At 29.2% G+C, this 23,805-nt stretch overlaps 1 protein-coding gene across 1 annotated transcript in view; it reads left to right on the top strand.

Moving 5' to 3' along the window:
• LOC103573115 (serine-rich adhesin for platelets) overlaps window positions 1–23,805 on the top strand; it is a 111,174-nt gene that overhangs the window by 30,604 nt on the left and 56,765 nt on the right. Inside the window, exon 2 of the mRNA XM_008552012.3 lies at window positions 23,455–23,572. The gene's annotated coding sequence lies outside the window, so the exon portion shown is untranslated. The remainder of the gene's footprint in view (window positions 1–23,454; window positions 23,573–23,805) is intronic.

The raw sequence follows: 23,805 nt of genomic DNA, 5'->3' as shown, positions 1-23,805 counted from the left end.
TTTTTTTTTTTTATATCTTTACCCATGGGATGTATCGTGTTCTGCTGTTATCCGTTGACAACGAGCTTGTTGTTGCAGACTATTATTTTCATTTGATATTGTCAGTAACAACAATTTGTAACATTGCATCATTCTTAAATGTTCGATAAAAATTTATTTATTTGTTGTGGTAAATAATTATACAGAAAAAAAAAATTATTTTGAGTAATTGAATTTAAATTTGTTAGTGAAAAATAATATTTTTATTATCACTGGATTATTTAATGACGTCGTTATCATTGATAAAATTGATAAAAATTTTAAATATCTTTCAGTCAATGACCTTTTTGTAGTAATTATATGATTTGGTTTAAAATATATAATTACGCTTTAGATAGAAAATTTAAATAATGTGAGGGAATATGGGATACGATGAAATACCTAAGCAGGTATTTAATTTATATTTAAAAAGATTCTGTTCACATTTGTCACAGTATTTAATCCAATGGAGAAAAAAAAAAGAAATCCGGGATACTTGAAAATTTATTATTATTATTACTATTATTATTATTATTATTATTATTATTATTTTTTTTTTTTTTTTTTTTTTTTTTTTTTTTATAGTTTAAATTACTCTGCGCAATTACATTTCACTTATATTAAGCGAATTTACACGAAGGTGTTATTCTCGTAAAATGCTATGGTGTCATAGTATAATCCGTATCATGTTGGCCATTTGACGGGAATTGAAATAGACGCATGCAAAAATTATTATAGTAAATTTCCAATGGATGTATCACGAACTACTGTACACATTGTAAATTTTACTATGCTCATAGTAATTTTTGCATGTGTTTATTTCGATTTTGGTCAGATGACCAACATGCTCTGGCTTTACTATGACACCATAGCATTTCAGACAAGAATAATTTCTCCGTATACACAATAAAAACCGAACCGTCAAAGTGTAAAACAAGGGTGTGTTAAAATTCTGAATGTTAAATTTTTTACACTTTTGTATGTCAATTTAATACACAGTAATTATCATGTTTAAACTGTCGCAATCGATTGATTTTTCAACATACAAAAATATTATTTTATACGAAAGTAACACTTGTTATATGTTACTGTCATATTAATACACAAAAATATGTTCAAAATAATCTCGACCATTATAAAAAAATTTTTGGAAAATTTTTACTTTTAACATATGCGTGTGTAACTTTTTCAATACTCACGATATGTCAAAATACATAACATATAAAAAATTGTAAACCGTTCGTTTTACACACGACATGTGTTAATTTTGACGAATCCTTTTTTACTGTGAATAATGAGTTTTAAATATTTATAATAAAAAAAAAATTTTTTTGAGACTAAACTGTACATTAAAAAAGCCAATTCTTTTTTATGTTTAATTTTTTACGTACTCATTTTATTCAGCAAATTGTTTTCTACAAAGTTTTAAATAAAAATACAAGGTTTTGAAAAGAAAAATATTTTTTTATTGCTAAGATTTCAACGTATCCCATATTAGTTTTTTTTACTGATACTGTATGCACATTGTACTACTATCGTTATAAAAATGTAAATCAGTGGTTATTTTATTAACCACAAAATTAATGAAGTACGCAATAAAAAAATTTATATTAATATATTTTATTATTTTTGTTTCAGGTAAGTCGGTATTTAAATTCCATCTGCGGACACTTGTCTCAGTGAATAAAGTGAGAATATATTTTTATTATCATCGTTATTTAATAAACACAATATTTTATTCGTATGATAAAACTCGGAAGAGCTAATGGAATTTACACTAACCTATACAGAAATAAAGTTTAATGCATATAAAATAATCCTTCTATTCCGATAGATAAAAAAATCCTATTTTATTTATTCATTACTGTGAATAATACGTCGTTACTTTTTAATTGGCTTACTTAAGAAAAAATAATTACAATAATATATCTATATGTATGATAAAGACAAAGAATAGACGGAAATGATTGTATATTAAATATTCACGATGGATAAAATTGATGGCGTTAAATACAAAACATTAAAAGTTATACTCTATGAAAAAAAAAATAATTTTTGGAGACAATATTATCTCGCGTAATAAATCGATATAAATTATTTTAGAATTAACTTTATATCTAACCAGAAGGTTTCTTTTTTAGAAGAAAATTAAAAATCTGTTTTCATTATTGAAAAAAAAAAAAAAACATCTTGAGATAAATTTGGGTTTTTTTGATTCAAAAAATGATTTTGAATGAAGCTTTCAAATTTTTTCTCCAAAAATACACTAGATTCAAAATTTTCAATAGCATAATTTCCTTTTGTAAAAATATACACACGTAGATAATTTTTGAATAAAAATTACCTTTAAAATTTGGTTCTGTAATGACATCTAGTTAGTAACTAAATTTTGACTATGTTATTATCAAAATGAAATTACATTTAATTTACGAGTATTGATATCGAGTAGTAGGGTCGGGGTACCATTTGTGGCCACTTCTACATTTTTGGACATTTGATTCTTTATTTCAATTAATGAAAAAGTGCAAAACAAAATTACCATTTTAATAGCGGGTTCAAAGTATCTTTGAACACATTTTTAAAATTAATTTTGTCACAGTCTTTTACAAATTATTTCTTTTTAATTTTTCAAGTGTCTAATACTGGCCAAAAACGGTATCACTACCCTATATTTTACAATGTGCATGGAAAAAATTAAGATATTTACCACATGTTCTTGTGAAAACATCCTGTGGTATCGCAAACTTTTTGGATAATTTTTATTAAAAATTTCGCTACGTGCAATGATTCAAAAAAATTTTTTTTTTTAGTGTAAGCTTCAAATTCATAAAAATATATTATATCATAAACGAGGTTTAAATAGTAGTGTAATTATTGTATTTAGTTATAGTAGTAGTAGTTGCAGTTGGAGTGTATTACATATACGGTAGTGAAGTTGAAATAAAGTAGAGTTAAAAAAAAAAAAAAAAAAAAAACTGAAATACTTAAATAGTAAAATTGAATTGAACACTTTAGGATGTTTTAAGTGATACATATATCAGTTTGTAGTAGTTCTCTAACGACCGTATGTGTATGCGTCTATGTATTGTGTATTGTATGAGTGATATTGAATGTACATATGTGTTTTTTAAACGAAACGAGACGAGGACGAACGATGCGCGATGATCGAGGGAAACGCGCGAGTCGGCGGTGTGTAATATTCTATAGAGTGTATGTGTAGGAAAAAAGCCGTGTGGAGTTTGAGTTGAGTTTAGTTTAGTTTAGCAGAGAAGAGAAGAGAAGAGAAGAGATGAAGTAGCATAGGCTTGCTGCCGGTGTGTTGTGTATGATCATGACGACAGAGAGGCAAAGAGAACTCTGGTCTTTTACACAGAGAAGGGAGAAGCAGCCATTCCAAGCATACTTTACGTCCGGCTTGATTTGCGACGGCCTGTGATATTAATAGCTTATTCATGGTTGGAATTGGAGCACGACTTTACTATCGCTCGCGCCCAAATTCATCTTTAATTATAATTATTTTTATACTTTATATGAAAAAACTAAAAAAAAAAAAAAAACAATTTTTTTTACACATACTTTTATACTCGAAAAATAAATTTTTAAGTAAGAGATTTTAAGAAATAAAACTTATACTTTTTTGATGCAATTTGGTTGAAGAATTTTTTTGAAATAAAAAATAAATAATTGGCCTTAGTAAAGACTTTAAATTGCTGAGAAACGAGTCTCAAGAATGGTTTGAGTTTGGTTTGAGGCGATAGTGTAGAGGATGTATTTGTAATAGAGGTGATGGCTGATGGGATGGTAGTTCTTAAGAATATAAGAAGGTCTACGGAGACGGCAAAAGGAAAAAAGCCACACGTGTGTAGCGGTTGTTCTCTTCCTCGTAAAGACCAAAGGGAGAAAAGCGTGTCGAATGCACTTGGAGACACCGGGAAAAGAAAAAAAAATTACAAAGGAAATAGAAATAAAAATAAAAATAAAAAAGATGGTGGAAAAGAGAATGAGGAGAGCTTGTGTGTATAAGGAACAGAAGCTCAAGTTAAACAACGAACGGTGTGTAATCCTGAACTTACTGGACTTGCGCCAATCCATGTAGCATCCGCTCCACAAATTTTGCTAAATATATATTATATACAACTGCTCCACGTTAAACTCGATAGTGAGGTGACGAGGATTATTTTTCGTAAAAATAAAACTCTTTTTCTTTATCTAATCCTCCTTAATTATCGTTACTTTAAATTTTTTAATTAACATTTTTATCGAGTTTATAAAAAAAAATTTTAACATATTTCAGTTGAAATAAAAATAATTAGAAGGTCAACTAGTGAACTTTTGTATTCTCATCAATATTTTCATGTCTGACATGGCTATTTATATTAATTTATTAAAAATAAAAATCCAACCTTTATTTATTAAAAAAAAAAAAAAAAATAAGAAAAAAGAAAATTTATTTTCAACATCGCTATTTCTCTCGTGCAAAAGACAGACAATTTATAAAGAGTGGGTCAACCAGTAGGATTCAATCACGTCCCAAGGTCTCGAAGAGAATTCTCGTTCGCCCACGTATACACACTGCTCCGAAATATATATATATATTTATATGTATATACACATTGCTATCGTGAAATATCCAGATTACTGTAAATACAAACAAAAATAAATACGCCGTCAATCATAACTCGATAAAAAAACAACTATAATCTAAAGAAAACAAATGTAATGATTTGAATCATAGTAATAATTTTCATTCATAACAACGAATTTATTTAAATTTAAATAAATGAAACATAGCGAATATCGTGTTTGCGTGATTTTAAAAAACTACAGTACAATACATTGATATCATTATATTATAATATAATAAAGATGACTTTCGCGATGGTGTAAAGCAACAACAAGTCGAGTGATGATGTCAAGGCCGTATACATTTACATGTACGACACTACTGAAACTGTTGCATGGCAGACCGAGAAGAAACGAGCCATCGTAAGATATGCTGTTTGCATACACGACTTCCAATGAAAATATATCTACATATATGTACCTATAAATATATATAAAGACTCTACGAGTGAGCAGGAGATACTATACAGCATAATTCTCTATTTGGTACAGACATACATACAAACATATGTACAAGTGTATATATAGATGCAGGTATGCGCGAGCATGCAAGAATTTTTTTTTTTCGATTTACTAAAGTTTACTATGCGTCGGTCATAAATATACTCGTGTGAAACACGAAAGTATTTTAAATAACGTTAATAAATGTAAGTGCTTAGACATGAAACACTTGCTGTGTATTTTCTCATTACTTTTTTTTTATTTAAGCACTTAAATTTTCATGGATATGTCTTGTGACGTATGACGCGGTTCTGCATTAGCTTCATTGGTATTTTATTTATTTAGATTAGATTTATTTCTTTTTTGTTTGTTTGTTTACTTTTGGTGATTGAGGATAAAACGAAGTAAGCTGATGTGGAGAATAATTTAAGGGATTTGTAAGTTTTAAAATCAGGACGTGATGACCGATTGAAATGTCTTGACAGGAAATCTCTTGCGCTCTGGACTCTAGCCAGCCAGTATAACTGTTGGAGGAAAGTGGCGAATCCAATCTGACGGATTTAAGTTTTACCACCCGGTTCCTATCCGTATCGTCAGCATGTTGGTCTGTACAGAGATTACAGTTTACTGTCTATGTACTTGTTGTATGGTAGTAGTATTTGTAGAGTAATGCAGACGGTTGAGCGAGTTTCATCTGGGTGGTGTACTGAGCGGGAATGAGAAGTGCAGTTAAGAGACGCCAAGAGTTTTACAGAAAAGAGTAAATGTAGAGAGTAGAGTAGAGGTAGAAAGTTAATTCGGAGCGTTGAGATCTTTGGTTGTAGTATTGTGGTTGGTATTTACTTTTCCTACTGCTGACTTACGTTAACACTTTTAAACGTCTTTCTTTTATGTTTATTAACGTCAATTAATTAGGATTTATTTATATTTTTATAAATTGTAATGTTTTATATATTAATAACTGAGTTTAATTTTTTTTTATCAAGTCACGTGTTTTAAAACGTAAAAAAATTATTTAGAAGGTTCAGTAAAATTTACGAGTCGCAGGACAGGAAAAAATAAAAAATAAATTGGAAAAAAAAGTTGAAATAATAGTGATTTCATGGTAGTATTATTTCAAACACGTTTTACATCACAAAATTTATATGAAACGGTCTCAACTGTTGGTATATGTGTGTATATATGTAGGCAGTGGTGTCAGTAGAAGTCGACTATAAAAGAGAGGAATAGAAAATAGAGAGAAAGCCACGAAGACATTTTCTAGCCCAGAGGGGTTGGATATATCTCGAGCAAAGGAGCAAAGAACGAAAGTAAAGGAAATAAAGAAGTTGAGTATGGCGCCGAGTTGTAGAAGCCAAGACGCAAGCAAAGAGTCTACTGAGCACTACTAGTATAAGTATAGGCAAAGGGGACAAGGGAAGTAGCCCTCAAGACTTTAAAGCTGAGCGCTTGTGGAAGATAAAAAAGATAAGCAAAGAAAAAAACGGAAAAAAAAAAAAAGTGAAATGAAAATGAAAAGAGCCAGCGTACAAAGATCAACACAAAATATTAATAAAAAAATAAAATAATAAATTAAATTATTCAAAATTACCTCTGGTATCTACTAATAATTAAAAAAGTTTGTTTTGTTCAATTCGTTAATCAATTTGTTGAATTTTAATTACTCTAGAGAGATTATAACATATAGCATATATATTTTATGTTACACATGTGCTGAACATGATAATTATATCGAGTAGATGTGTGGTTACAAAAGTCATATCCATCACTGAATCTCGATTCCATGACATAACGTTTTGTTTACATCTATATATATATATATAAATTGATAATAGAAATTAATTTATTTTACTAATTTTCAATGCATTGAGATTAAAGGAATTAAATCGGTCATTAGCATTTATTGATATTTATTAACATACAATTTCAATAGATTATTTTGTAATTTTAATTAGCAAACTTTAAACATTAATAATAATTTAATCGATTTAAACCAAGTGTCCATATTAAATTTTAAAATTGATACGCATTATTTAAATATGTACATAGCATAGTAATACAGTAATAAATATTTATAGATTATAAAAAACTTATTATATTTAAAATAAAGCGAAATCGATTATAACTATTGATATTAAAGATTACAAAAGTAAATATTTAATTAATAGATAAAATTAATCTTACGACAAATTGAAAAATAACTGACGTGAACAAACTGAAGATATACACGATAAAAGTTTCATTATTATCATTATTATAGATATAGATATAGACATATCCCATGAGTTTTGAACAAGTTTAAGTCGGAGTTGTATACTCTTTCTCTTTAAAGTCTCGGCAGTATACGGTACTGTGCAAAGTGCCGAGTAGAAAGCGACCTACTTGCGGCTCCAGTAATTATAAGCCTTGAACCAAGTAAACGAATGGTGGGAAATAATTCAAGACTGTAGTTTGCTAAGATTTTTTACAAAAACATTTAAAGAAAAACCGTAGACATCGCGGCCTTTTGGTTTTGTAAACATTCAAATCAAGTTTTTTAACTTCCCGCTATAAAAATTAAAAATTTTCAAAAAGAGGATTATTGGTTTCTGTCCGATTTTCGAAAATTGAGTTTTCATCAGATATCGACATTTTGAGGTCCTACTCAGTTGAAAATTTTGTGTTCTTGTGTATAAAAATTCAATGGTTAAATATTTTGTGTCAATTATTTGACACCATCAAGTTCAAAATTTAACTAAAGTTGAATGTGTTATCTGATCTCAACAAGTTTTAAACTTGTATTTTATTTGACACAAGTATGATGTGTTAAATTAACACAAGAAATTGAGTGGACCATTTGGGACATGTGAATTGTATTAAATTTAACACAAATTTTTCAACTGTGTAGGAAGCTATTCCGACTATTTCCAGATGGACGTCCGGCCATGTGTATGTGTAAACTTTTGTTGTCCGATGATATCTTTGGAACGAATCAACCGATTTGAAAGTTTTTGGTGGTAATCGAATGATTTACAAGACTTATAACTGGATAGATTTTGGAGTCGATCAGCAGAGTAATTTACAAGTTATACGAACAATAGAAACAAAAAAAAATCAAAAATTTTTGTTGCATAACTCGTAAATCGCTCAACCGATTTGTTTCTGAATTTGATCAAATCTAAGTCTTGACAAGCTCTTTAGATTGCCGGAAAGTTCGTGCACTCTCTAAGAACGAATTAGTGAAAATCACGTGACACTCACTATTTGGCAGTGAATAGTCTCTTATTGCTAGTGAAAAGTATACCACTGTTTGAATTAGTGATATACTTTTCACTAGTAAACAGTGAATAGTCACTATTTTCACTGTTTCAAATTTAAGAGAGCAAACTGACTGATTTGTTTCGAAAATATCGTCGGACCAAAATTACTTTTTTCAGCGAAATGTGTATATTTGTAGTTCAGCCCTTTATGAGTTCGAAGAGCTCAAAAGTTAACCAGTAATGACGAGCTCAGAGTGCTCGAAAACAGTGGGAAGTTTTTGGGTTGGCCCACAGGATCAACCGAATACGTTTCTTTTTATTTTTTTTTTTTGATATTTTTTAAAAATTAAATTTTAATTTTAGTTTTGATAGAGGTGCATATCGTCAGTGAGGACGATTGATTGAACTGGATAGAGGTTTTGTGCAGTAGTAGGTAATAGTACCGAGTTTGAATTTGCAAAGCGCGTACATACGGACCAGTCGGAATTCGTTTGTGCCTGCCGGAAGTCGAAACGTTTTCACATTGGGGTTGAATGGCATTTGGGATCGTCGGGGCTGTTACTGCCGCTGCTGCATTGATCGCAAACTAAACGGGATGAGGGATGTGTCGGGGTGTACGACGGAGAGCAGGGAAAGGCTTCAATCGTTCCTTGCATTTCACTCTCCGGCTGGTTCCAATCCAAATCAAGTATTGTGTGGTACGCAAGTGTGTGTGTGTGTGTGTTTGTGTGTGCTTTGTTGTGCACTCCACGATAAGAATTATTACAACAAATTAAATTACCTCGTTTGTCTTATTTTTTGTTATCGTATATATTTTGTAGTTTTTTATAATATTAATTTATTTATCTCACATTTCATTTGAAGTATACTCGATTATTATTTTTTTTTTTTTCGGAGTTTAACGTTAATTAAAAATATACTTGGTCCCCTCCGGCTAAAGAGTTATCGGTTTTTAAAAATAAATATGCAAATATTTTGTTAATTTTTATATAGTTCGTTAATACATCATCCGATTTCCATGTACTTTTTTATAACATAAAGAAAAATATTTAAAAAAGTAAATAAATCAATAAAAATACTCATAGGATTTATTTTTAGTAAAAAACCTGCATATGTACTTAAACATCCGTTTTAAGTTCTATATTTGATAAAACACGATATTTCAGTTAAATTGATTTGAAAAAAAAAAAAAAAAAAATATTTTAATAGATGCATTTAACTTTTTAATAATATTTCAATATTTAAAATAAATTTATTCAAATATTGATTAAGTAGCAAGGAAGTTTCTAACAAATTTATTCGTTGAAAAAAATTATTTAAATAATTGAGATATAATTGAATAAAGTTTTTATTTTTTCTCCCAGATATAAAATATTTAAATTATGATTATAGAGTAACTAGAACCCTTTTATAAACTCTAGGTAATAAAGCGTCAATATTTCAAGTAATTAAATATAAACCGTAAAATTGAAATCAATAGAGTTTGTAATTGATCGTAGAGATGAAAATAAATGCAAGTCGGGGTTGAAGTTTGTCTACTAATTTTATTTTATTTTTTTATTTTATTTTACTTGTGCTTTATTCTACGCGATTTATTATTCGGCAATGAAAATTCATGAAGCGAAGTAGAGAATAAGCGAGAGGTAAACTATGGAGGTACAGTTGGCAGTATAACGCAATGAAGTACAATAAAATAGTGTGCAAGATAAAATTTTATCAAAGTAATCGCTCATTGTCCTGTTAACTCTTGCCAGTGACAATTGACTTGGATTGACACTGTGCAAAGTTTTCATGTTATCCAATATCCTCGCATAAATTTAAACTCCAGATTTGTCAAGAGTATTTTAAACAAAGTAAACTCTAATAGGGTACCGTAAAGTCACGTTGCAACGTGCTACGAAATTGTTGTTTACTTTATTAGAGCTTCCGCTACAGTTATAGAAAATAAATATAGATATAGATGCACGGAATCTACCGTCGGGAGTATTCTGAACTCGAAATAGTCCAGTAGCTAAACATTTCTTGGACTTAAAATCTGATATACCCGAGTCAACATACTACAAAGCATAACACGAGAGAAGAAATAGTACAAGGCAAACGTCTTGAAATTGCTCACTTGAGTTTGGTCCTTGTGTACATATGTAATACATATAACTGGCATGGGTGCAACGATCCGAGAAAAATAATCGCGGATGGGATATCATATAGAAATAATACTTGTGGTCAAGGGTTTGTTTATCCACTTCTTTATACTTAAGATATTTTATTTTTATTTTAGCTAATTGGTTCATTTTTTATTTAAACTTTTCAATTTGCCCTGATCAAACGATAAAAGTTATGAGTGTTTTTATTGATATGCTCTTTAATTTTATTTTCACTTTATATGGAAGTATAAATATGTTTGAAAAGTAAACTCTTAGAGGAAATTATAGCGATTAAAAGAAATGTAAATTGAAATGAGTTTCCTTTGATGTTAATTTATACATTTGATTTTTAATTTTTGCTCGTTTGTTTGTATAGATAAAATTAAAACCCGCGAAAAATTGACTTTTAAATTTCCGGATTCAATATTTTTGATTTTTTTTATACTTTAATTATAAATTAGACAATTAAATAAATTAATTGGTAGCTGTCAAGTGTGAATAAAGATACGCTACGGGTAAAACAATCACGTTTGATATGAAATCTCGGTAATTTAACAATTGAGTAACTTTTTAATTTAAAAAAAAAAATAAACCATTTGCTGTCATTTGATCAAAATCAGTCTCAGTTCACGGCAATTCAGAATTTTTTTTTTAAATTTTGATTGATTATCAATATTGAAGTTATTAATAAAATGAGCTATCAATATATTTTATTATTATTAAAAAATATGCATGAATAATATAGAAAAATAAGAGAAAAAATATTTGTAAAATAGAAAAGATAATAGATGTAATTTATCCTATAAAGAACTTACGGGTATCATTTTAAAGTACATATTCATATACATCCTAGCATCGTACATACTTATATATGTATAAATATAGCACTAGCAAGTTTCGCAGTTTATACTTTGGCTCAATAGCTTTACCTACCAACCAACCAGTCTTCTGCGCTACTGCATCTACACTAGCGTGTTCATGGCATCAATAATTTGCTTTTCTATCTTATATTTACTCAACGACCAAAGGAGAGAAAGGAAGAGAGAGATGGAAAAATAGCGAGTAATAGAAATATATCACTATTCTATATATATATTTATATATAAATGTGAGTATTCAAAAGCAAAGAAAGATGTGAATAGTAAGAAATAAAATTACACAATGTCAGAGAAAGAGAGATAGAGAAAGTTGGAAAAGCTGAAAAGCTAGCCAAAGAGAATATGAACAAGAGTTATCTATTTGTATAAAAATAAAACACGGTATTCACAAAATGTTGAAAGTTATGATTTACTGTTATTCTAAATTAATTTTTATTACCTAATTTTATTTATTTATGGTAATATACATATATTATATGCATTCATAACATATAATCTTTTAATAGTTACATATGTGAAGTCAAATGGATTTCTATATATGTAAACGAATTATTAAAATATGTCTACAACAATTTTAAAATTAAATATGTATGAACTTTAAGTAATATTCATTATCAGTACATTTAATAATTTTAAAAATCTCTTTAGCTGATTACGTAAATTAAATTATTTTTGATGAATATAATGATTGAAATATTTATCTGGCCTTCTTTAAATAATGCACGAGGTAAAGTGTCTGTATTTATAAACTCTTTCGTTATTAGTTATTTATATGTAAATTTTCAAACTAGGGAAAATTAAATAGTAATGTTAAATAACGAATTTATATTTATGTTGGGTACAAAATGTTATATTTATAAATGTGAAATTGCCATGTTTTATCAGATTAATTACATTAAAATTTTAATGTGTTAACAAATTAATTTATTTATGCCGCCGAAAATTTGAAATATTTTATCAGAGGTTCAGTATAAACTCTAGTGATTTTACATAATTGATTATTTCAAATTAAATTTGAAATTTTTTAAATTTAATGGTAAAAACTTTTTTTTTTGGTATGTCCTTAATGGAACACTTACAAGATCGCGAGAATATGCGTCTCTCATATTTGATAATAATTAAATATTTTTTGGAATATTTAATTTTAATCATCAAAATTTAACATAAAAATAAAATTATTTTTCTCAAACCCCAGGAAAGTTTAAATTTTTATATGAAATTGTTTTTTTTTTAATTTATATGAGAATTTATTTCAAATGTAAATAAAAAAAAATCACATGTTGGGAATCAAATTAAAGTTAATAATCAATAGATTCTTATAATCTACTTTTAATTGTTTGAAAAAAAAAAAACCAATCAAAATCGATTACAAGTATTCCCCTATCCCCGATCTTCAAAGCTAAGCTCAAAAAATTTAAGATATATAGTTGTATAGATTTTAAATGAAAATTATTTAGTCAGAGGTTTTAGTCCATCAAAAAACTTATTTAAAAAATAATCGATAAAATTATTTACGAAATTTGACCACTAATAAAAAAAATGAAAATTCTAATTCAACAAATCAAAATCTTCAACGATTTATTGTATGACAAATATTGATATCATATGATTATCATAAATGCTCAACGTCGTAATCAATAATTAAGAGAGAAAAAAAATTTGTATATTCACACTTCGATTGTACAGATTTGCATATCATAGATTATTTTTATAAAGTTTCAAAAATACCAATATAAAAAATTTCCTGCAATCAATTTATCAGAATGATCGTCAGGTTGATAAAAAATGAATATATCTATATATAGAATTTGAATAATCCTGACTATGTCAATTTACAAATGAATATAAACGATATTACTCGGATAAGAAATGACTTTAGTTTGAAAACGAAAAGCAGAGAGATTAAAAAAATGAAGAATAAGAATAAAAAGTGGTAATAAAAGTGGCTTAACAAAGTATTAATTAAGTAAATTTTAATAATTTTACGGTTATTATTAAACAATTGAAATTTAATGGATTTCTAATACGTTTGTAATAAACGACTAATAATAAGATAATTCTCTTACATTAGCGATTGCGTGTTTTTTTTTTATTTTTATTTTAGTTAGCTATATCACGTCAGAGCGTAGAACGCGTGGGCGCGTCACGAAGCGAGAATAAATAACTCACATACATGGACACATGCATATTTACACATACGTAAACACATTTACAAAGACATGAGCTAACTCATTTACACACTCGCCACATGATATGCGGGGGAGCGCACATGATACGAACGCAGCTAAAGAGAAAGATAAAGAGAAAGCACAAGAGTTAAAGCAAGAGAAACTTTATCGTACATTATCCACCAGCTCTACTCTACACACTACACTACACCACACTACACTAGGTGGTTCCGTGCAGCAGCTTTGAGAATAAAACGTGGGGCCAAAAGGTACAATCGATACACAACACGACTCGCGATAATGGAGTTAATAAAAATATTTTAAAAATAAACAACGCAAACCTTTTAAACAAACAACTGAAAAAAATATCCGTATAAAATACAAAAATGAATAATAAAATAACGTTAAGTAAATAAATAAAAATAAATGATAACTAAACTAAACAATGTATATTCTATTGATTCGTTGATGATAAAATACTTGGGTGAATGTGGGCTGGAGTTATTGATATTGATAAAGAGCAAATCACGTAACGTGCCAATAAAAATTCAGTGCTGGAGCTTCAGTTTTTTTTTTAAATGCCCAAAGTGCATTTTCCCGATAAAAGTACTCTTCTTTTTTTCTTTTTTTTTTTTTTTTTATTGTTTATTTTATTTCTACTTTGTACAGCTATGCTCAACAAATCGACGAAATAGTTTTAGTAAACGAGGGGACTGATAGAGAGAAAATAAAAATAAAAATAGACAATGACACCAACAATCTCGGTGCGTTCATTCCATTGGACTAACAGTATTCAATGAATAAATGTTGTGTATATATTTATGTATTTGTATATATGTATTTTATCTGAAAGCGTGTCGTGCGTGACGTATCGTGCGGTTGCTCTCTCGCTATGGAACGACGAGCATGCTGCGCTGAAGCTTTGCGCTGAATACATTGAATTTAAATTATCCCGCTGTTCGCGACAACATCATATTCAATCCCCGCTTAGTATCAAATTAATTATTTTGTCTCGTGCATCAGCAAATGTTCACTTTTTATTTCTTCTTTTTTTCTTTTTTTTTATGATCAAAAGAGTATCGTCAACGTTTTCCGGATTATACACTGAAGAAAGTTGGATCATTTCTTTACCTCAAATAAATCATTTATTTCACGCAATTAAACTATTCAAAAATACAGTACAACCTGGTTATAAGTTACTGTTAGAGGCTGTAGGAAAAAAATTTCTTGGAAATGGCTTTCCCCTACTCTTATCATTTACTCGATGACCGTTCAGTTTTCTGGATATGTATGCGTTGTGTTTGTGTTTGTGTCCGCAGTCCTTTTACAAGTTAGTTGACGTTTGTCATTTATCTATACGCAAATACTTTATTAACATAAAAGGACTGCAGACGCAAACTCTTCACGACAACCGAAAAACTGCGTTAGTGGAACTGGAGTGGGGGTATTATTTCGAGACGAGCAAAAACAAATAGAGAGGAAGTAACTTATAACGAGGTTGTACTGTATTATATCTTTCTCACAATTAAGTATTTATTTGGCCATATCCAAATATACGATATCTTTGACTCAAATAAATGTTTTTTTCAGTGTATGGATGTGAAAAATTTTTATTTGATACACATTTATTTGTGGAAATAACTAAAAAAGTTGTGATGTCGTTTTTTTGTGATACTGCGCAATTATTAATTTAGATGTCGGATGTAGGTTGTGGTTGTTGTTGTTGTTGTTGATGATGTTATTTTTTTTCTTTAATATTTTTGTTGTCGCTCTTGGCACACGTTCCCAAGAGCATTTAGCCTTTCCCTTGCTCTCATTATTATCTTTCTTTCTCGTGCTAATGCCCATGCTCGTTCGTTACATGAACCTTTTTGGTTCGTGAGCGGTACACTCGCTCTGCTCGCAAGTGAACCAGCAGGCCCGGGGTGTAATATAATTCTCGGCAAGTGAATCTCCCTCAGGCGTATCATGGCTGTAAATATCCCGTGAAATCGTTCTATCGTAAATACCTATCCTCATTTACTCACTGGCAATCAATTTAAATTCCTTTGAGTCTTGAACTACACCAACAAAGCCGCGATGTTTTGTCCTCTTTTATAAACTGCCTGTTTTTTATTTTTTTTTCCTTATTTTTTCTTCATTATGTTATTATAAAAACATAATGAATTGTTAAGTCAGAAAATGATGGAAAAAAATATGAAAATAATATAAAATCTCTCTTGTGTTAGAAAGATTTATAAAAATAACAAACTCCGTTTTTACTTCGTTATCTTCTTATAAACTTTACACTATTATTGTTTTATCTAATTTCTTTTATATTTATTATTAAATAAATAAAGTAATGAAATTTAACCAAGGTCTTGATTTGATGCGCACTTTTTTTCGTTGTTACTGATAAGATAAATTAATAAAAACTTTTTACTAATTTCTATCAGTATTTTAAATATTTTAAATCATCAGTTTAATTATTCAATACATCCAGAAAATGATAATTTTTTTTCCATCTGTCAATAATGCCCGCATGTCAATTGAGAATTATTTTGGTATTATTAGTTGGATAAATTTCATTTTAAAGATCGCCGTTGAATTTTTTTTTACTGTGTAAATACAAATCTTGACAGTTTTATAAAATCCACTGATTATGAGGTTACATATAAATACAAGATATATATATATATATATATATATGTGTGTATGTATCTAAAAAAAATTCGATGAGTGTATTAGTGAATTCTCATCATGATAAAAATAAAATCCGAGGAGTGGAAACGAGTGCAGCAGTAGCAGTAAAAAAAAATAGATTTTGACTGTAGTGGCTGCAAACATATCTATATATATATATATATATATATATATATATATATATATATATATATATATGAAGAGCAGTGTCTGAGTACGAGCATAACGATGACGAGGTCGATGAAAGAGGAAGTAACGGACAGAATAAAAAGAGAGGGTTTTACTGAGAGTGGATGGCCTGAAGGAAATTGAAAGAAGACGCCAAGAGTTATGGAGAAAGAGTAAACGAGTAGTTGTAATAAAGAGTGAGTGAGTGAGTGGCAAGTGACGGGATATGTATGCGAAGAGATGGAGGCGGTAAAGGAGAAAGAGATGTGTGTAGAAAGGGTGGGTGAGATGTGAAGAGGAGGAAAAGGAAAGCGCCGTTTATGGACGTGGAGATATGCAAATAGATCTCGTTCGCTATTCAGCTGCGTCTCTCGACCCATTGACTTGTTGATCTCGTGCGCCAGAAGCCACCAGCACCAGAGTCGCCGCTTTATGAGAGGCGTGCATGAAAAGTCTCTTGAGAGCCCACACGCTTCTATATATCTATACACAATGTCAGATAACTTATTCTGTTGTACTAAGATGTTGCTCTTGATTCATCATGAATTTTTAATCTTACACTCAATTAAATTGTCATTTAAACCAATAATCACTTTTTGTTACTATTATTATCTCCATAATAGTTTGCTAGCGATTTAAAATCATTGCGAATTATTTTTCATTTTTTATAATGGAATTTACAGTAAATGTCATATTTTATCTGGAATTTAATTGATTTTAAAAAATCACAAGTATGTAGATATTAATTTTACAGAACGCACTGAAATAACCGGAATTTTTAATTTTATAAATACATTTCAGTAAAATTAATTTATTAAATTCAATATAATTTTATATAATAATTTATGGAACAAAAATTTTAACTTTATTATAAAGAATTTTTTAAAAATATTTATGAAAATAAAAATTGTATGTATTTTATTCAATTAACAAATATTGATTAATTACTAATGTAATTATTATTTGTCAATCGTTTAAAATAGACACAAATAAACTTTTTATGTCAATTAATTGAATTTAATTGGCCTGAGAACAAGTAAAGATAAGTAAAAAAAAAAAGAAATACCCAATCGTAATTGTTTCTCAAAACGATGCAACAAAAATAGAAAAGTAAACTTTAAAAAATGAAATCGCAGTTTAATTGTCTCGTTATCAGAGCTCATGGGTACAGTTAACAATAGGATATAAAAACAGTCGATGAGTTGGAAGATTAAAAAAAAAAATTATGTTAAACATCAAAGTGACGTTAATTTATTTCCGTGAGTAATGTATATGTATATTAAAATAAATATACTGATAATTGATTCAGTTGGTGTTATGTATGTCTATTATATATCTATCGTGCACAACCTTGGCTGTCATAACGAAGACCATTAATAATCTCGTCTCGCATACATCAGCAACAGCAACAGCAAGCAGTATAGATATATCTAACCAACAAACTGTTAGGCTCCAGCTAGCTTGACATCTTGACGAAGAAAGAGTAATTATCGCGCGATAATGCACACGAGGTGAAACACTTAACTACCGGCGTACGTACCTTCCTACGAGCTTGTTAACTGGCCTTGTTTTCGGTCGAGGTTATTTCTTGTTTCATTATACTTACTTCACACTACACTTCACTTCACTTTTCTACCATACTACTGAATATAAATATATGCACATAGATATACATTCAAATTACAATTGTATTTGCATAATCCTTTTTTTACTCTGTAAAAAATCGGGAGTAGAGTTGATCAGAGATTTTATTTAAATCTGTCCAGAACTCATTCCGTCACTCGGAGTTCCGGAGTTTTGGAAAAAATCACTTCACATATGGAGTAAATAAAGAGTTTTTTCCAGTGGAGTGATCTGGATTTTTTTTAAATCCGCATTCACTCCGATTCAGAGTTTTAGTATTAAAATAAATTTTTTTTAGGAGTAAATTTCACTCCGTATTGGAATTTTAAGGTTAAAATATACTTTTCTTTGGAGTATATTTTACTCCAAGAAGATTAAATAAATACACAATCATCTGCTCCGCGATTAATCCGTGTTAACTGCGAAAATTTGTGACAGTTTAGCATCAGCGAAGTTTCATTATGAAGTAAATTTTTAAAAAATATTTTCAATAAGTTATATAATAAAATATAGACAAAAAATGAAAATTTAATTTTTCAAAAATGAATTTTTATAATTTCTATTATATAATGAGTAACAAGGAAAATTTTGTGAATCATGATGCAGATAATTTTTGTGATTAATATCCAAAAAGTTTAATGCTGTAGATATTTATCAAGCATCAAAGTATAAAATGAAAAATTTTTTGTGTAATTTAAAAATTTTCAAAACTGTACTTCGAAAATTTTTTTATTTTTAATTATTTGAAGTTATTGAGATTGAAAAATAAATTTACCAAGAAAAATTTGACAAAACATAAAACAATAAAGTTTAAAATTTTCTGTGACAACTAATGATTGAGATTCAATACAAAAGAGAATTTTCCTTTGAGTTTCAATGGTAGTAAAAATTAAAAGACTAGAAGAAAAGATGTTTTAAATATAAAAGTTGAAAAACAAGATCAGCATTGTAGAGAGTAAAGACAATACACCTCTGCGACAATAGCAAATGAACGGTTAAGAATTTAAAAGTAATATCAATAGAAAAATGAAAAATATTTTCAAGTTCTTATCATGTAATCGATAATTTTTTTTTAACATTCAATGAGTAAATGGTTGGGCAAACAATTTAATTTAAAACTTACTAAGTAAACTTAGCAGTTGAAACCGGGCAGTCACGTAGCTGTTGCAGGATTACATTATATTTATTTGGTGAGTTTATTAAAATTATTTGAAAATTCCCGGGGATATAACTTCTTAATAAAAATAAAACTGACACATAGAAATGATATCTAATCTAAAAAAAAGCAGATAAAGAATAATGATTTCGATTTGGTGCACCCAAGAGAGCGTTGTCCGTTAGCCAATATTTGCCCGTACCGACGTTGCTGACGCGAGCAAAACGTCGACGTTCACTTGAAGTGTTTGCAACGGAACGTCATGTCGAGTATTATAAGAAAAGAAGTAAAGGCGAGCGAGAGAACTGAAATGAAACGAAACGAAACGAAAGGAACTAAAATGAAATGAAATGAAAGGGAATGGATTGAAGGAAAGAAAATAAAGTTTGTGTACATGTAAGTGTGTACATAAAATAGAATAGAGTATTAGAGAAGAGAAATAAGAAAATAAGAGGTGTAGTGCGGATAAGATTGTAAAGGAGTAAAGAAAAAAAAGTTAACACATTAAAGTGTTGTATGGTCAAGAGTGTGTAAGTTTTAAATACATGTGAGGTCAGTCGACTTGTTGTATCGTATCCCTTGTTTGCCCGCACGCGCCGGCGTCTCTCAGTACTTGTACTATTATATACACAACACTGTATATATATATGTATATACTAGTTCTCCATTCCATTCTATTCTGTCCTACCCGTCTCGCGAAACGGCGACTGCCGAGCGAATGAATCCCCGCGACGACGATGCTGCCCGCGATTAAAGTTTCTCTCTCCCTCTTTCTATCCGTTCTCTTTTACTTTTAGTATATACTCCAGCTCGTGAGAGAGTTCTCTATACTACAGCTATATTATCATATACATATAAATATGTCATACATACATACATACATACATACATATATACATATATATACGAATGAGATTTATTTTTACGGTACAAACCCCCACGGGTATTATGCATCACCCGAAAAATAACTATTATTTATTTTTTTATTTATATATTTACACAGATAATTTATGATAAATAAATATCGCGTGCTTAAAGGTAAAAGGGCTTATAACAATTTATGCGCCCTTTTACCTTTGCAAAGGTAAAAGGGCGCAAATTTTTTTTCTTATTGCCAATCGAGTAGTCGACACATTCTACGCTTAAAATTGAAAAAAAAAAAATTGAAAGGTAAAAGGGTGTATGTCTTGAATTATACGCCCTTTTACTTTTAAGAATTCGAAATTTTGGAGATCTAAAAGTGAAAGGGCGTATCATTTTTTTTTTCGGTCAGCTCACAAAAGAACATATTCGTAGTTTAAACAAACACTCGCTTTTTATTTTAAGAAATAGTTATTATAAAATTTAAAAACATGAACAATTATCATAAAATTATAATGTTTAATTAAAAAAAAGAAAATTCTTAAAGGTGAAAGGGCGGATGTCTTGAGATACGCCCTTTCAGCTTTAGGATACCAACTTTTTTTTCACAGATTTTTACGTTTCAGACAATTTTAAACCGAATGGCAAAAAAAAAATTTTTTATACGCCCTTTCACCACAAATCCATATTAACTCTTAGCTATAAGCTCTTTTACCTTCAAGCACACGATATATTAATTGACTGATTTTAAAAATGAAATATTTGTTACGTCAATAAATAATGCTATTAACTGTACAATATAATTATTTGTTTGTCTTTGAGATATTAATCTCTGTGTCAATATAACGACCCGAGGATAGGGAAATTATTTACATATAATTAAAATATGTATATAAAAAAAAAGAGAGATAATAAATAAGCTTTGACTATTTAAAAATACGTATATTATTTTTATCTTCTTGGGTTAATCTATTTTTATGTTTCCATGTATGTATGTATGAATAACCATTTGCTGTGATGATGAATCACGCGGATATCAAAAGTAAGCGAGTGACAAATTTAGAAAAATATTTGAAGACTTTTACTTTTAAATGTGTATGTGGAGATAAAAAAAAATGTTAACGCGGAATTTTCTAAGCTTTGTAAAGAGAAGTTGATGCAGAGTGACGACACGCTTAAATGAAAATCTCAAGACGTTTAGGGTGAACGCACTCGGGTCTGCGCCAGTAAGCCGGGAATAAAATAAAATTAAATAAGAAAGGAAAAGAATAAAAAATATAAGAGTTGGAAGTGAGAGAGGGATTTAAGTACCGCGCAATCCGTTGATTGTGAAAGTGAAGCCGACATCAATCCTTCCTCGCACCCGCCCACCTTTTTCTTTATCCGTCGGTGATTCTAGAGTGAATACTCGATTTTAAACGCTTTATCATTTATCCATTAAATCTTTCGTATCATTTTTTTTCAATATATATATACTACACACTTCGTATTATAGCATATTTTTACTAAAATTTAAAACTTAAGGTCTTTAAAGCGACCGTGACCTTTAAAAAAATTTAAAAATATTCTTTTTTAATAAACATCTTAATCCTTATCCTCATACTTGAATATAAATATAATTTCGCAATAAAATAATTCATTCAATAAAATAAAAAAGCATAACCGTAAATTTTTATTTCATCTTTTTGTTTATTTTGTTAATGCTTTCTTTCACTGACCCAATTCCCGTGTGTAAATGTCCGATGACGTAATTCGCAGAAAGCACACTCAAGGCTTCAATGACATATATATTTAACAAATTATATCAATGTATACTTTTTTTTAATGTTATCAAATTTATTAAATGAATAATTTTAATCTTCAAGGTTTTGCTCGTAAATTTTATAAATTTATATTTTTTAAATTTTCAACGTCAAACCATTTAAAAGAAATTGATAAAATTTTATTTACGAGAGGAAAACTTTGTCGTAATTTTTATCTTGTAATATATATATAAATAAAACAATAATAAATAATTTATAACCCTGACTAGTGATTTACACCTTTCATGTATCCAATTATCGAGCCATTGTACCGAAATAAATTTCTGCAGGGGTAGTATGTAAAAAATAAAACGATATTCATAAAGAAACTAGTCGTGATAATAAATCTTTTGAAGGATAAAATTAAGCGATGAGACATCTGGCGTCATACAAATGTATCAGCGTTCATTGTGTCATATAAAATACGGTAGTTGGACATATAATACGGTGTAATCGAATGGTTGCGTCAATGTATTGTACGTGAACCGTGGCAATAACATTGTGATGTAAAAGTAGTAGTGGTCTTTAACATCTACTGAACTTACTACCGACACTAGACACTAGACTGGCCATAAGGTTCGAATGGAAACAGTAAGCGCTGGTGATCTCGATAGTATGAGTTGAATGTACCGCTAATCGATCGCTAAGTCGAAGAAGAGGAGGACAAAGATTCACCCGCGCGAAAACTCTCGTCCGGTGATTAAATCTCGATCGATCGGTGTCATCGACTTGCTCCATTTCCGGCAGTCTCGGCAATGACAAGTTGCTAAAAGTATCGACGAAAAAATAAAATTATAAAATAATGAAATAAAAAATATAAATAAAGTTAAGTCTGAAAGTGAAAAAGTAAAATAAAAACTTTAAATTCTTTTTAAACTTTAACAAAGAGTCTGCCGACGTTCCAAGGATGTCTCACTTTTCATACTTTCCGACGTCTTTTTAAAAAGCACTTCCAATTTGTTTGCTCATTGTCCTAGAAATTTATTTATTTGCACGCGACCCAAATATTTAAATAAATTGTACAGTTTCTGGTTTTTTTTTTAAGACAGACATAGTTATTGTCGTTGACTACAAAAAAATATTTTTAAAAAAAGTGCTAATCAGTAAATAAATATCTTGTCATCTTAAATTTTATTTTTTAATAATTTATTATTAAAAAAGTTTTATTTCTCTTTGCTGTCTACCTAAAAGCGGCGATGTAAGAATAAAAACACGAATCTTTAACAAAAAGTTAACACAGTACTCGAAACTCGACAACTATATAGCGGTGTTTAGTCGATCAGTCGATTGGAAAAAAGTAAAAGTTTGACCCGACCCAATAATGGCTATTCAGTTTAGAGTTTTTGAAGTAAAGCTCTCGTAACGACCACACAGCTACTCTATACATCCTTTTAGTACTTTGATGCTGTGCAGTAACTATTAAAAAAAAACAAATAAAAGAGCTTTTGACTGGTGCCCTTATCAGTGGGTTTCGTGTTTGATCAATCTCTACTTGTGATTCTTTCATCTTTTACTTTTTTTTTTCTACTGCCAAAAACTTTAATAATAAACACGCAATTTCTTCCCTCACTTATTTTGTATTAAATCAAACTTGATATATTTATCTGTCTTAATAAAATAAAATAAAATAAAATAAATCTTTTTGTTTCAGGTAAGTTCAAGAGAACTCGGTCATCTAAAAGAAGAGATGAGAGACTACTCAACTCCCTGGCGTCTTCTTAGCATTTGATTCTTCAAGTTTGACCGACTTTGGTGGGCACGTGGGACAGGTAAATTAAATTATAGCCTGCGATTTACTTGTCGTCCACTCGGCTGATATAAAAGTTCATTACATATATGTTTAATCGATTTAATGACGCTAATTTCTAAACGTTTCATCTTCTCAGAAACTCTTTAATTACAAATTAATTGCATTTAACTTTGTCATATTTGCGCTCCACACTCTAATGCATATTTAAATGTCCTATATAACCTACTGGCTACTCAATTGCAGCTCTCAGTA

The sequence above is a fragment of the Microplitis demolitor genome, chromosome 8, assembly GCF_026212275.2.
Source record: "Microplitis demolitor isolate Queensland-Clemson2020A chromosome 8, iyMicDemo2.1a, whole genome shotgun sequence".
Taxonomy (NCBI): Eukaryota; Metazoa; Arthropoda; class Insecta; order Hymenoptera; family Braconidae; genus Microplitis; species Microplitis demolitor.
This window is presented reverse-complemented; position numbering and strand designations above follow the sequence as displayed.